General features: G+C 37.6%; 1 pseudogene; it reads right to left on the bottom strand.

Moving 5' to 3' along the window:
* Positions 1-10,514: 10,514 nt before the first annotated feature.
* On the bottom strand, positions 10,515-12,060 carry LOC122064295 (annotated as a pseudogene).
* Positions 12,061-12,298: the final 238 nt, after the last annotated feature.

Genomic DNA, 12,298 nt, shown 5'->3' with positions numbered 1-12,298 from the left:
AAAAAAAAGGAAAGAATCTTTGCTGGTGCTTAAAGGAATCTCCCACGCAACATCAATTAAGCATCAAGAGAGAGAGAGAGAGAGAGTCTTGGTAGTTGGTGCTATTGGAGAACTTCCCACACTAAGTCGTAGTTATTAAATTCTTCGAATTAAATGCAAATAATTCGGAGGTACAAAATTCTATTGAATTTTAAGAATAATTCGGTCCGAATCCGAATCATATAAAAAATTCTCAAATTTTATAGATTTTTTTTAAAAATTCATGAATAATTCGACAGAATTGAATTTTATGCGAATTATACCTGAATTTTATCCCATGTAAAAAAAAAATTTATCTTGAATAAGTCAATAAGCCTTTATAAAATAATGTGATTATTATGCATTTATTATCCTAATGTTACTTTTCTTTTCCTTTTTTTAACAAAAACCGACAAAGCTTATCTTTCAAGAGGTAATCTATTACACTTCTACAAAAAAATAAAATAAAATAATAATGATAATAATAAAAAATTTCACCTCATTTTGGTTTGACTAAGTCTTATAGCCATTACGGGTTCTAGTCTTTAAGGTGAACATGTATGATAGGTAACATGGCTCTAATTGAATTTGTGCTCAGTCCCCCCTCTTAGTCTCTCTTTCTCTGATTCAATTATTTGAGTAATAGAAAATGAACTTAGAAAAAAAAAAGAGACTAAATATAATATTTTTATCTTTAAAATTTAAAATTTTAATTTTTATATTATTTGTATGTTACATACATATGATAATTGATAAATAGTATGAAACAAGTATTGTAATTATTAAAAATAACATATGAATTTTTTGTAAACGAATAATTCCATAATCCGAATCCGAACTCAAATTTTATATCTCCATTTTTTTTAACGATATTTTAACCAAATCATTGAAAAAATAAAACAAATTAATAAGAATGATTCTTCATTGAATAATTTTCGAGCTCAAATTTAATAACTATGCCTAAAAGCCACTCGTGGGAGGCCGAAATTAAGCAATAGGGCTGCAGAATCAGTAGGCTGGGCCTAGGCGCTAGGCACAGACGACGGGCTTACCTAAGCTGTACTTTGTGGCATTGTAGTAATATTCCTACCAATGATGGGCTATTTTGGGTTAAGAAAACTTACAAAAGCTTTCAAGTTTGAACACAAACGGAAAACTTATAAATGCCCCAGTGGTCCAAATGTCCAATCCTTCCCATTTTTCCCGGGTCCAGCCAGATCAGGCCTTCGTTTGGTAACCTGATTTTGGGTTCTAGTTCAGGACCATTGATAATACTGGTACCAATCTCTCTCACCATCTCTTCCGACTTAAATGCCTCTTATCTCTCTTCTCCACTTAAATCTCATACATTATTTCTCTTTATACTATTTTCTATTTTTATTCAAATTATTATTACTTATTTTAATTGATTAACTTCAGTAGTACTTATACATACATAATGCTTTCTCTTTTCTGATGTCGATTCAATACAACATCAATATTGAATGGAGGAAATCGATGATCATGTGGCCTTGCCTCCTGAGTTCCTCAAGGTCAAGAGGATTAAGAGTGAGTTCAGTGTTGTTCTCTAGGCCATTGGCAAGGCTATCCATTTTGAAGAAGAAGAAGAAGATGATGACGATGGCATGGGTTCGTTAGGAAAGAGAGGGGATGGAGGAGGTAAAGTGTTTTTAATCTGTGAGTTTTTTAAGGTCTCTGTATTGCTGAGTTTAAATAGAGGTCCCCAACTCGCTGCGTGAGACTTTGGGGTTGGGAAGGTGCGCCAGGGTGTTGAGAGAGAGAGAGAGAGAGAGAGAGAGAGTTTTTGGTAAACATTTATTGTTTTCAATTAATGAGAACATTGTACCAAAACAAAAATTTAATGCGAACATACATGAACATACAACAATATTTAATTATTATCCAAATGTCAAAAAGTTATTCAAATTCATATTCGAATAAATAATAAATCGATACGAATTTGAATTGAATCCAAAATTATGACTATCCACTTATATCTTTAATGAGATTAATTATGGTCATTTCTGCAAGAAACACAAGTAATATAGAATCTATGATCAACCTTTTAATATAAATGCATCATCGTGGGATATGCCGTGAATCTTTGTGCAAATAATTACTAATATTGTATGATATATATTCACCTAGTAAGTTCTAATAAAATAAATTAAACCAAGGTGCACGCATTTACATATTTGTCCTCCTTAATCCTTCCTCTTTAAGCTTCTGTTGCTTCACTATTCACTATATGATTGTTGTCAGCCCAATAAGAAAACGCACATTATACGTTCCATATATGATAATATAATAAAAAAAAAAAAAAAAAAAAACCCTCTTGCAACTAACTCTAGCTTTGCTTTACCCCTTGTGTACAGTTATAACAATTGAAATGACTATTATAATTATTGAAATGTTGGATTTAAAAGCTTAAATTATTCAGAGAAAAATCTTAATTGGTACATGAATGATTTTATATGTCCTGATTTTGTTGGGAATCTCAAGAATTATAGTTTTGGGGACTGTACCAAGGGTTTTTGGGTGGCGTGGAAACAAAGGTAGACACATCTAAAAGTCTAGATAGATAGTGCAAAAAATATAGATTGGCTAATGTAAGGTAAAAGTAGGGATGACCTAGGGAGAATTTCTTGTTTCTTGTTATTCTATTACATTTTTATATTAATGAAAATAAGCAATAAACTCGGACTTCCTAAGTTCGACTTCCATTAGGCACATCTTGGGTCACTCACATGGGGTGTTTAGTGTTGTTCACTGTTTTAAGTAAAAGTTGAATGGTTCTCATTCAACTCCAATAGGACTCGATTCGTGTGGTTGTGGGATCAGTATGGATCCACAGGACTAGTCAAGCCGAAGGCCTGAATACCTGTCGTTAAAAAAAAAAATGTTAATGAAAATAAGATAACCGTTGGTATACTCCACTTGTTGATTAAACACTTATACCACAAAATAGTCAAATTACACAATTTATTGGCCTTCTCCTCTAAGGAAGTCAAAAAGTAGGCAATCAATGGAAAAGGGCTCCCTCATCTGCTATTTGTATTATGTAATGAAAGGAAGGAATCCGTCATCCACTTGTTGGGAAGGAATGAAGTCTGATTGTGCATTCTACCAAAAAAGAAAAAAAAATTCTGATTGTACATATCAGAAAAATAAACAAGAAAAAAAAAAAAAAGGCTTCAAAGGCATGAGTGGAAATTTTTTTTGAAGTGGCAGCTGTTTGAATGAGTGGGTGTAGAGGTTCCACATTTTTATGACCATGAAGGTACCTCAATTAATGCTTGACCATACAAAGTTCCAAACAACTTTATCTATAGTTATTGTCAGTGGTGGTTGTATGATTCTTTCATGTTAGATGTGAAAAATTATAATCACAATCGTAATTGTTAGATCAAACACCAAGAAACACGAATAAAGAGAGACAATAGATTCGTACGACACAGAGATTTAACGAGGTTCACACACCAGGGTGGTGTGCTACGTCCTCGGGCGAAGAAGAAGATGATTCACTATGTAGAATAAGGATTACAATCTAGCAGCGGCGAGGAAGAACTCGCCCTGAAACCTTAGCTTCGTGAAAACCCTAGAATACAATGACTCTCAACAAGCAACAGTACATTATATATATATACTCCAAATAGCGGTTCGGCCCAAGCCCTCTACTTCCATCACAGATCTCAGAAAAATTCTCATTCGGGTCGCCACCAAAATATGTCGGATCGGGTCAATCTTCAAAACGGGTCAAGAATTCGAGACAAACTTAACAGTAATTTTAACAAGTTATTTGGTATTCACACAAACGTTATGCAGAGTTTAGTGCTTTTTTCTTCAGTATTCAATATGCCAAGGAAAAGGACTACAAGTGGTTATGGATTGACAACGATTCTAAAACTATGATCTCTAGCATCCCTAATAAATCCATCCTATGGATTTTCAAACAATAATAGAATCATTACATCACATTTTTAGCTTTGATTCAATGAAAAATTACCCACTATTATAGAGAAGGGAATGAAGTTGTTGATGTCCTTGCCAAGAAGGGAGCTGCGAATTGAGCTTCAAACTTTTGGCCATATTATCCCACTTTATCTCTATTGATGTTCTTTGGGATTTTAATGATAAACCTCATTATCTTTTTGAGCTTTTAGAAGACAGGCTTAAGTTTGTACTTTTTCTTTGCCTGAGCTTTTTGCTGATTGCAATGCCAAAGGTGAATCTTTAGTGAAAATTCGTATGATCTTTAGTTTTACTGATGGTAATGCGAAACTTAAGATTAATCTTTAGTTTATGTCTTGTTTGAGCATTAATTGTTCATGTCTTGTCTGGGCATTAATTGTCATCATTTAAGGGCGTTAATTGTCACCAGGCTTTAAATGAGTGGGTCTCCAGGTTCTACATTTCTATAACCATAAAAGTACCTCAAACAATTCTTAACCATGCAAAGCTTGAAATACATATTTGTAGCCAATGATGGTTGTATGGTTCCTTCATGCCCGATGAAAAAAATTATGTTCACAATCGCAATTTCATTCCCTATGAGAAAAAGTTTATCTCTGTCGACTCAAAGTTGTAAGTTTTCCCTTGTTGATTAATAATAACAATTTATGTTTTGTCCATTAGTGTGAGAAGTTTCTGTTTAAGAACATAGAGTTCTATTGCTTTTCTGTTAAAGAGGTCTTTCTTTTCACTTATGTTGAAAAACCTAATAAAGGAATGTGACATTTCAAAAAATATCTATCTTTGTGACAAAATTAACTTGTCTTATGAAAAATTTCTATCACTCCCTATACTTACCCAATATTTACTCCAACTCCCTTACTCTGACTTTCACATATGATTTTCCTAAAAAAAGTAAACTTTGGCCACCCTTTTCCCATGTACTTAAAAATACTTAAATTATTCCTTCTTTTCCTATCCTTTTTCTTGTGTCTATCTTTCTCCTCCCCCAAACTAGGGGCAAGGATGTCTTTTAATAGGAGAAGGAGAGAGGTAGACATTGGTGTAGGCCACACTACAATATATTATGGGAAGAAGTTAGGTGAATCAGCAGCTCACCTAGAACTAACGGCTCAACCAATGAAAGGAATAGGATGGGAGGGTGATTAGATGAGACCTTTCTAAGGAGAGGAGGAAAGAGAGAGAGACACTTGTGAGGCCATCTTGTGCACACTCACAGCCTATGTGCTTCCTCTCCCCCGGCAGTGGCGGTGGTGTATTACAAGGATCTACTTGTGAGACCATCTTGTGCATACTCACAGCCTCTAGAGACCGCTTGCTACATAAGATTGGTAGAGAGAATATTGGGAAGCTAGTGGTTTACGGGTCGGATCAGACCCATTGCGCATTTCTAAATATGCCCCAGATTGTAGGTATCCACCTGAATAATTTCCGACACATTACTACCTGATGGTTGACGTTATTTGTGCTATCACCGATTCCCTCCAATCAGCAATTCTTTCCGACCTAGATGCCGAGCTCGTCCCATTTTTCCTATGTGCCACGGTAGGCACCACATCTTTAATTGTTGTGGATCCAGTCAAGCAATTTTGTGATGTACCTAAAGAGTTGGGGATATGGGTCCATATCTCTATCCGTGTTGTTGAAATTTGCGCTCTCTCTCTCTCTCTATCTATCTATGAATACATATATTAAAAAAAAAAAAGAAGCACAAAACTAGAAAAGCTAAGCAAGGGTCCAACAAGGAAGAGGAACTAAAACCTAGACATGGGGAGGGGATCAAACCATCCAAGAGTGGGGAAACAACAAAACGAAAGGGGGTGGGGCGGGAGAAACATCCAACTGAAAAACAGAGGTATACAACAAAATCGCAGGGCATAGAACAAAAATCCAATCAAAGAGGAATGCATCAAAACCCAGGGGCTCGAGAAATAGATATAAAATAAAACAAATTACATATAAAACTATGGAAAAGGAAAATAAGAGGAAGGTTCTATGCAAGATATTTATGCTAAAATCAGGGCAAATAGCATAGGACTTTGTTCCCTTTTTTTAGACTACCCCAAATGTTCACCAAAAATATATTTGGCTCATCTTTAATTCTTGATCCATCAATTCTTTCTTTGTGCGTAACACGTGTACAATTATAATCCAACGGCTATAAAAGATTTTATTATGTTAACCCATTTTAACCCGTCACTTGCCTCTACCAGACAATTTTCATTTTTTCTTTTCTTTTAGTTAAAAGATTAGATTATATTATAGAATGAAAAAACATAAAAATAGATAAAAAAAAAAAAAAATTAACGACTGGAAAAACCGGAAAAAAATCGTCTGCAATTCCAATCTTGTACAATTCCGTGCAATACCACCTTCAGGCGATGACACGTGTATTGATACCAATACAATGATCAAGATCTGATTTAAATGTCTCTTCACTGATTTAATGTTTTATTAGTTGTATCAGATCTGAATCATTGTATTGGTATCAATACACGTGTCACCGTCTGAAGGTGGTATTGCACGGAATTGTACGAGATCAGAATTGTAGACGATTTCAACCCGGAAAAACCTAAACGACAAGAATCACACGAAAGAGACTCCACCTTCGGCATTTCCATCCACAGGATTGCAGGGTCTAACCGCTACCTACGGAAACGAAATCTCGGCATTGAGATTGCATCAAGAGCTATCTCGTCATTGATGTGGTGGAGCAAGTCAATCGAAGAAGAGGAACTATCAGATTTAGCCGCATCATTAACAATCAGCAATAGGGTTAAATACCCCTCGATGGACGAAGGCGACGATGCAGGAGTAGAAGAGCTGGTCTTCTACAGACAGACCATGAGAAAGAAACAGAGTAGTTGGATTCACATGCACGCAGCTTTTTGCCAGAGGAAGAATCCCATCTCGCCTGCCCGTCAATTCGCCAGCTTTCTCAATTCTCTATTCACCGCAGGTAATCCGAACAAAGATCGCTTCTTCTTCTTCAATTGAACGTGGCGACAATGAGAGAGAATCATCTCGTCACAGGCGTTGACGTTCTCGAGTTCTGTTTGAGAAAAACCCCATCTTAGAGGTAAATTAAGCAATCAAATGAAAAGCAGGGCTTGGAGGGGTAGAAATCGTCTGCAATTCCGATCTCGTACAATTCCGTGTAATACCACCTTTAGGCGGTGACACGTGTATTGATACCAATACAATGGTCCAGATCTGCTACAACTAATAAAACATTATATCAGTGAAGAGGTATTTAAATCAGATCTGGACCATTACATTAGAATCAATACACGTGTCACCCCCTGAAGGTGGTATTGCACGGAATTGTACGAGATCGGAATTGCAGACGATTTTTTTCCGGGCTTGGAGGCTCCTATTGCAGAAGATGGGACTGGGGCTTGCGATGTGGAGCGATGGTGTTCACGAAGAAGGAGGGGTGGGTCCCACTATATTTCTGACAATATAAAAATATTATTTAAAAGGAAGTTGTTGGTTGTAGACTTGTAGCTAGGGTTACAACATATGTGGAGCTGATCTGGGAATCAGCCCACCACATCTCACACCATGTTGGCTTATCACAATATGTGGAGAGTCTCTAATCTCCACACCTCATGGCCTAATTTTCACCTTCAATTGTTTATAGAGAAGAAGGTCAGAAACTGATTTCACGCTTATAGAAACCAAGGAAGAGACCGCACTCAATCAAATCATTCAAGTTGTCTCGACCATTGCTTAGATTAGCTCTATTATCGTGCCTCTTGTTTCTTTCTTTCCAAAGGTTGAGAGAATGACTGAGGTCAGCCACACTTTCCAGAATTGGACAATATTAGATTTTTTTTTTTTTTTTATGTAATATGTATCTCACATCTGGGGACCATTGGCACACTCATCTCTTTCTTACTTGATCATTTGTTGGAAGGCCACCATGAGTCATCCTCTAGACAAACATAACGAATCTTGGGTGCAAACATTTTTGCCACACCAACTTTATCCAACCTTGTGAAGTTTTCTTCTTTCTTATACCTTCCCATACTGATTTCACAGAAAAAACGACCCCACTCTATGAGAGTTTAGACATGTCTATCAATCATAGCATTGAAGGAAGCTCAACGAATCTGATCTGATCACCTAGTGTTGCAAGAGTGGGTTTAGAAACCACAGGTAGATACCATTGCCTATCCACAATAAAATCAGATAGTAAAACTGATAAATTATTAAGAATTGAAAGGTTGTAGCCTGAAGATCCACAATTCTAGAACCATTCAACCATCGATCATACCAAAACTTGATAGACTCGTCGTTGTCTACTGTTCATCTTTCTGAATCTCCTATGAAATCCCAAACTTTACGAAAACTAAGGAGAATAAAAAATATGACTTATTTTCTTATAGAACCATTATTGGCAAGAAGACGACCCCTTAAGAAATTAGCAAGCATAAGATGGTCTGATTTGATGAACCAACCAGTTTTGCTAAAATTGTTAAGTTGACCTTTCTTAAACACCCGATACCAAACCACCAAAAATGTCATTAAAATGTAACCCATTTAAAAATGGATATTAATTTTGTGAATGGTTTCATTGGTTGGGGATTCCTTATCATATCCATTGCAACAAATGATTAAAATGAAGCCATGAATAAGTAAAGCCTTGAAGATTAGACTTGTTTTACATTTCCTTAGTTTTTTAACCATTCCCTTGTACCTTATCTTAATATTTGGCATGGATGTCTTTTTTCTTTTATGCATATTCTGCATTGATGTCACTCTTCCTTCGCACCATAGAGGTTGGACAAATTTCAACACCATGGAGTTGTTTATCTATGTTTATCCTCCACATGGAAAGAAACCATGAGATTGAGAGATGACAACTAGGGGTGCAACAGGCCGGGTTGGGTTGGGCTTCTTAAAACCCTAGACCAACCCTTAGTCCCCTTAATTGGGCCCAAACCCACCCTGACCCTGATTCAGGGCCACAAAACTTCAACCCAGGCCCTACCCTTCAGGGTTTAGGCCAACCTTTACCCTCCTTGATTGGCCCTAATTTTTCAAGGTCGGGCCGAGATGGAATTGATTGACCTAACCCTAGTTTGCCACCAAGTCCGGGTATACCCTGACCCTGACTCTACAAAATATGAAATAGCTTAAAAATAAAAAATATTCATAATAAAGAGGAGATAAAAAACACAAAGTTACAAATTACTTGTTATGAAGAGAACATTCTAAATCAAAAATTCAAATAATACAAATAACTCTAACTATTATGATAAACAAAGAGGAGATCATCCTAAGAAAGTAAAAAATCAATTATTTGTCATGATAAACAAAAAGATCATCCTAATAAGGCAAACTGCAAGAAAACTGAACCTCCACTTGATGAGAGTGAAGAAAAAAACTTTAGGTTCAAGGAACAAGATTGGTAGAAAATGATATTCTACCAATTTTCACTGTATTATATATATATATATATATATAATAAAAGTCGATAATAAATATTCATATCAATAATTACATATTGATTTAAGATGGTAATTTAAAAAAAAATATTACTTGTTTTTCATTTTATTAAAAATAATTACTAGAATAGAAAAAAAAAATTTTTTGGTAGAAAAAGGAAAAAAGATCTTTTTTATTGGTAAAAAAGGTAAGAGAGACAGGCGAGATTGTGAGAAGATACATTAGGAGTTTTGAGGTGTTAATGACTCAATGTGAAATTATATATAAAATTAGGTTAAAATCAAGGTCACAACTAAGGTTATAACTAGGGTCAACATCAGGGGCAAAAATTAGGGCCAGGTAGGGCCAAAACCAGGGCCAAAAGTCAAGTAAAGAAATCAGGGCCGGGTTTAGGGCAGGTTGGGTAGACCAAAGACATCAACCCTTACCAGCCCTGACCCTGACTTAGGGTCAGAAATTTCAGGGCCAGGCCAGCCCTCAGGGCCAAAATTTTTGGGTTGGTATTTATTCGGGATCAGGGCAGGCCAATGGTGGGTCTAAGCTGTCAAGGCCAAACTTGCACCCCTAATGACAAGTTGACAACACAAAGGTTTTTTTTTTTTTTTTTTTTATATATATATATATATATAAATAGATAATACGCAAATTTACATATATAGAAAGTTTTTAAATAAAGACTGAGTTTTTCTTAAGTCACTGTGGAAGGAAATCCCTTGATCACAGGGTTTTAGATACACATAGGAGGATACTGAGAGGGAACTTAAGGGAACATACTAACACCTTGGAGGGGTTTATGAACCCTAAGATGATATGAACCTTATCTTAAAGTGATGGAGAACTTCTCCTAAATATAAATAAGTATAACCACCTTGGAGGGGTTTATGAACCCTAAGATGATATGAACCTTATCTTAAAGTGATGGAGAACTTCTCCTAAATATAAATAAGTATAAAATAATAATTTTTTTTTTTAGCCATTAACAATTGTGTTTCTGTTGGTGTCACCTTTTTCTTCGGTCAAGATCACCATTGTCCTGTTTAACTCAGCTTGAGCAAAACACCTGCCCCACCTTAATACGTACTTAGAAGAAAGTCTGCATGTTCTTGCACCACCTTCCAAGCCATGTTCATATGTCTCTCCTCCGTTAGGGTTGCACCCATGGCGAACTGGATCATGTACACTCCCCCAACCACACCATGACTCATGTAGACCCAACCAGACGAGTTCACTGACTCAAGGAACCTCCGGTTCAGCTCATTTGCACGTTCCTTATCATCCGGCTGCTCATCATAGTGATCGGCCCCAACATTTGCGTGCACCCCCACCGATGGCAATAGGAGTCGCAAACACACCAAAGCAAAAGTCCTAGGGACAACAATCTCAAACCTCTTGTCCATCCCCACAAGCCCTTCAAAGTGCTTAGCCATCTTTACGTGGCTCTTTAAGAAATTCCTAAGGCTGGTCACGCCATAGCTACGTAGCACAAGCCGTAGCTTCATAGCCCTGAACCGCCGGCTTAGTGCTATCAGCCAATCTTTATAGTCTATGACCTTATTGGTTTTCGTAGCTTTGTACTTCAAGTACTCAGGATTGGTGGAGAGGGCCTTAATAAGGGCATTAGGGTCCTTAACCCAAAGGCAACAGCAATCAAGTGCAGTGAAAAACTATTTATGTGCATTAAGACTAATGAGTCTGCATTCTCCATGCCGGCGATGAAGTGCCGAAACTCCGGCCAAATACATGCACTTCCGGCATACGCCGCATCGACGTGAGCCCATATCCCGAACTCTTTCGCTACATCACACAATGGCCCAATTGGATCCACGGCGGTGGAAGATGTGGTGCCTACCGTGGCACATAGGAATAATGGGATGAGTCCGGCTTCTATTTCGGCGAGAATTGCTGATCGGAAGGAATTCGGCGATAGCCCAAATGCGGTCAACCACGAGGTAGCCATGGGTCGGAAGTTATTCGGGTGGATACCTGCAATCTGGGCCGCCTTCTGTAGTGTACAATGGGTCTGATCCGACCCGTAAACCACTAACTTCCCTATATTCTCTCTACCAATCTTATTCAACATGCGGTCTCTAGAGGCTGTGAGTGTGCACAAAGATGATGGCCTCACAAGTAGTCCCTTCTAACACACCACCGCCATTGCCTGAGAAGAGGAAGGACTTAGGGAGCTCAAGCATTTTCCCAAGCCAGTCCATAACTATACTTTCGAGCTCTGTCGCAGCAGGTGAAGACAACCAATTGAATCCCACAACATTGAATCCAGTGCTAAGCATTTCACCTAGAAAACCTGCAATGCTACCACTTGAAGGGAAGTAAGCAAAGTAGTTATGGCTTTGCCAATGTGTAATGCCAGGGATGATATGAGTCTCTACATCTTGGAGGAATGTTTGGATTGGTTCTGGGTTATTGGGGGCTGAGTCTGGGAGTCTTTTTTGGAGATAACCTGGTTCGACTTGGCTCCGGACGGGGTACTTCTCAATGTCACGGTAGTAGTCGGCGAGGAAATCGATGATCATGTGGCCTTGTCTCCTGAACTCCTCAGGGTCAAGAGGATTAAGAGTGAGTTCAGTTGTTTTCTTGGGCATCAGCAAGGCAACCCATTTTGAAGAAGAAGAAGAAGAAGTTGATGGTGTGGGTTCACTATTGTGGATTCTGGGCTAATTAGAGGCAGTGATTGGTTGAAGAGAGACGAAATGGGTTCGCTAACAGGCAGAGGAGATGAAGGAGGAGGAGCAGAAGTGTTTTTAGGTTTATGAGTTTTGTATGGTCGCTGTACAGGTTTTCTTGAGTTTAAATAGAGTTGGCCAATTGGCCGTGTGAGCCTTTGGGGTTGGGACGG

The sequence above is a fragment of the Macadamia integrifolia genome, unplaced genomic scaffold, assembly GCF_013358625.1.
Source record: "Macadamia integrifolia cultivar HAES 741 unplaced genomic scaffold, SCU_Mint_v3 scaffold1601, whole genome shotgun sequence".
NCBI lineage: Eukaryota > Viridiplantae > Streptophyta > Magnoliopsida > Proteales > Proteaceae > Macadamia > Macadamia integrifolia.
The sequence above is the reverse complement of the archived record's forward strand: the minus strand, read 5'-3'. Positions and strand labels throughout refer to the sequence as shown.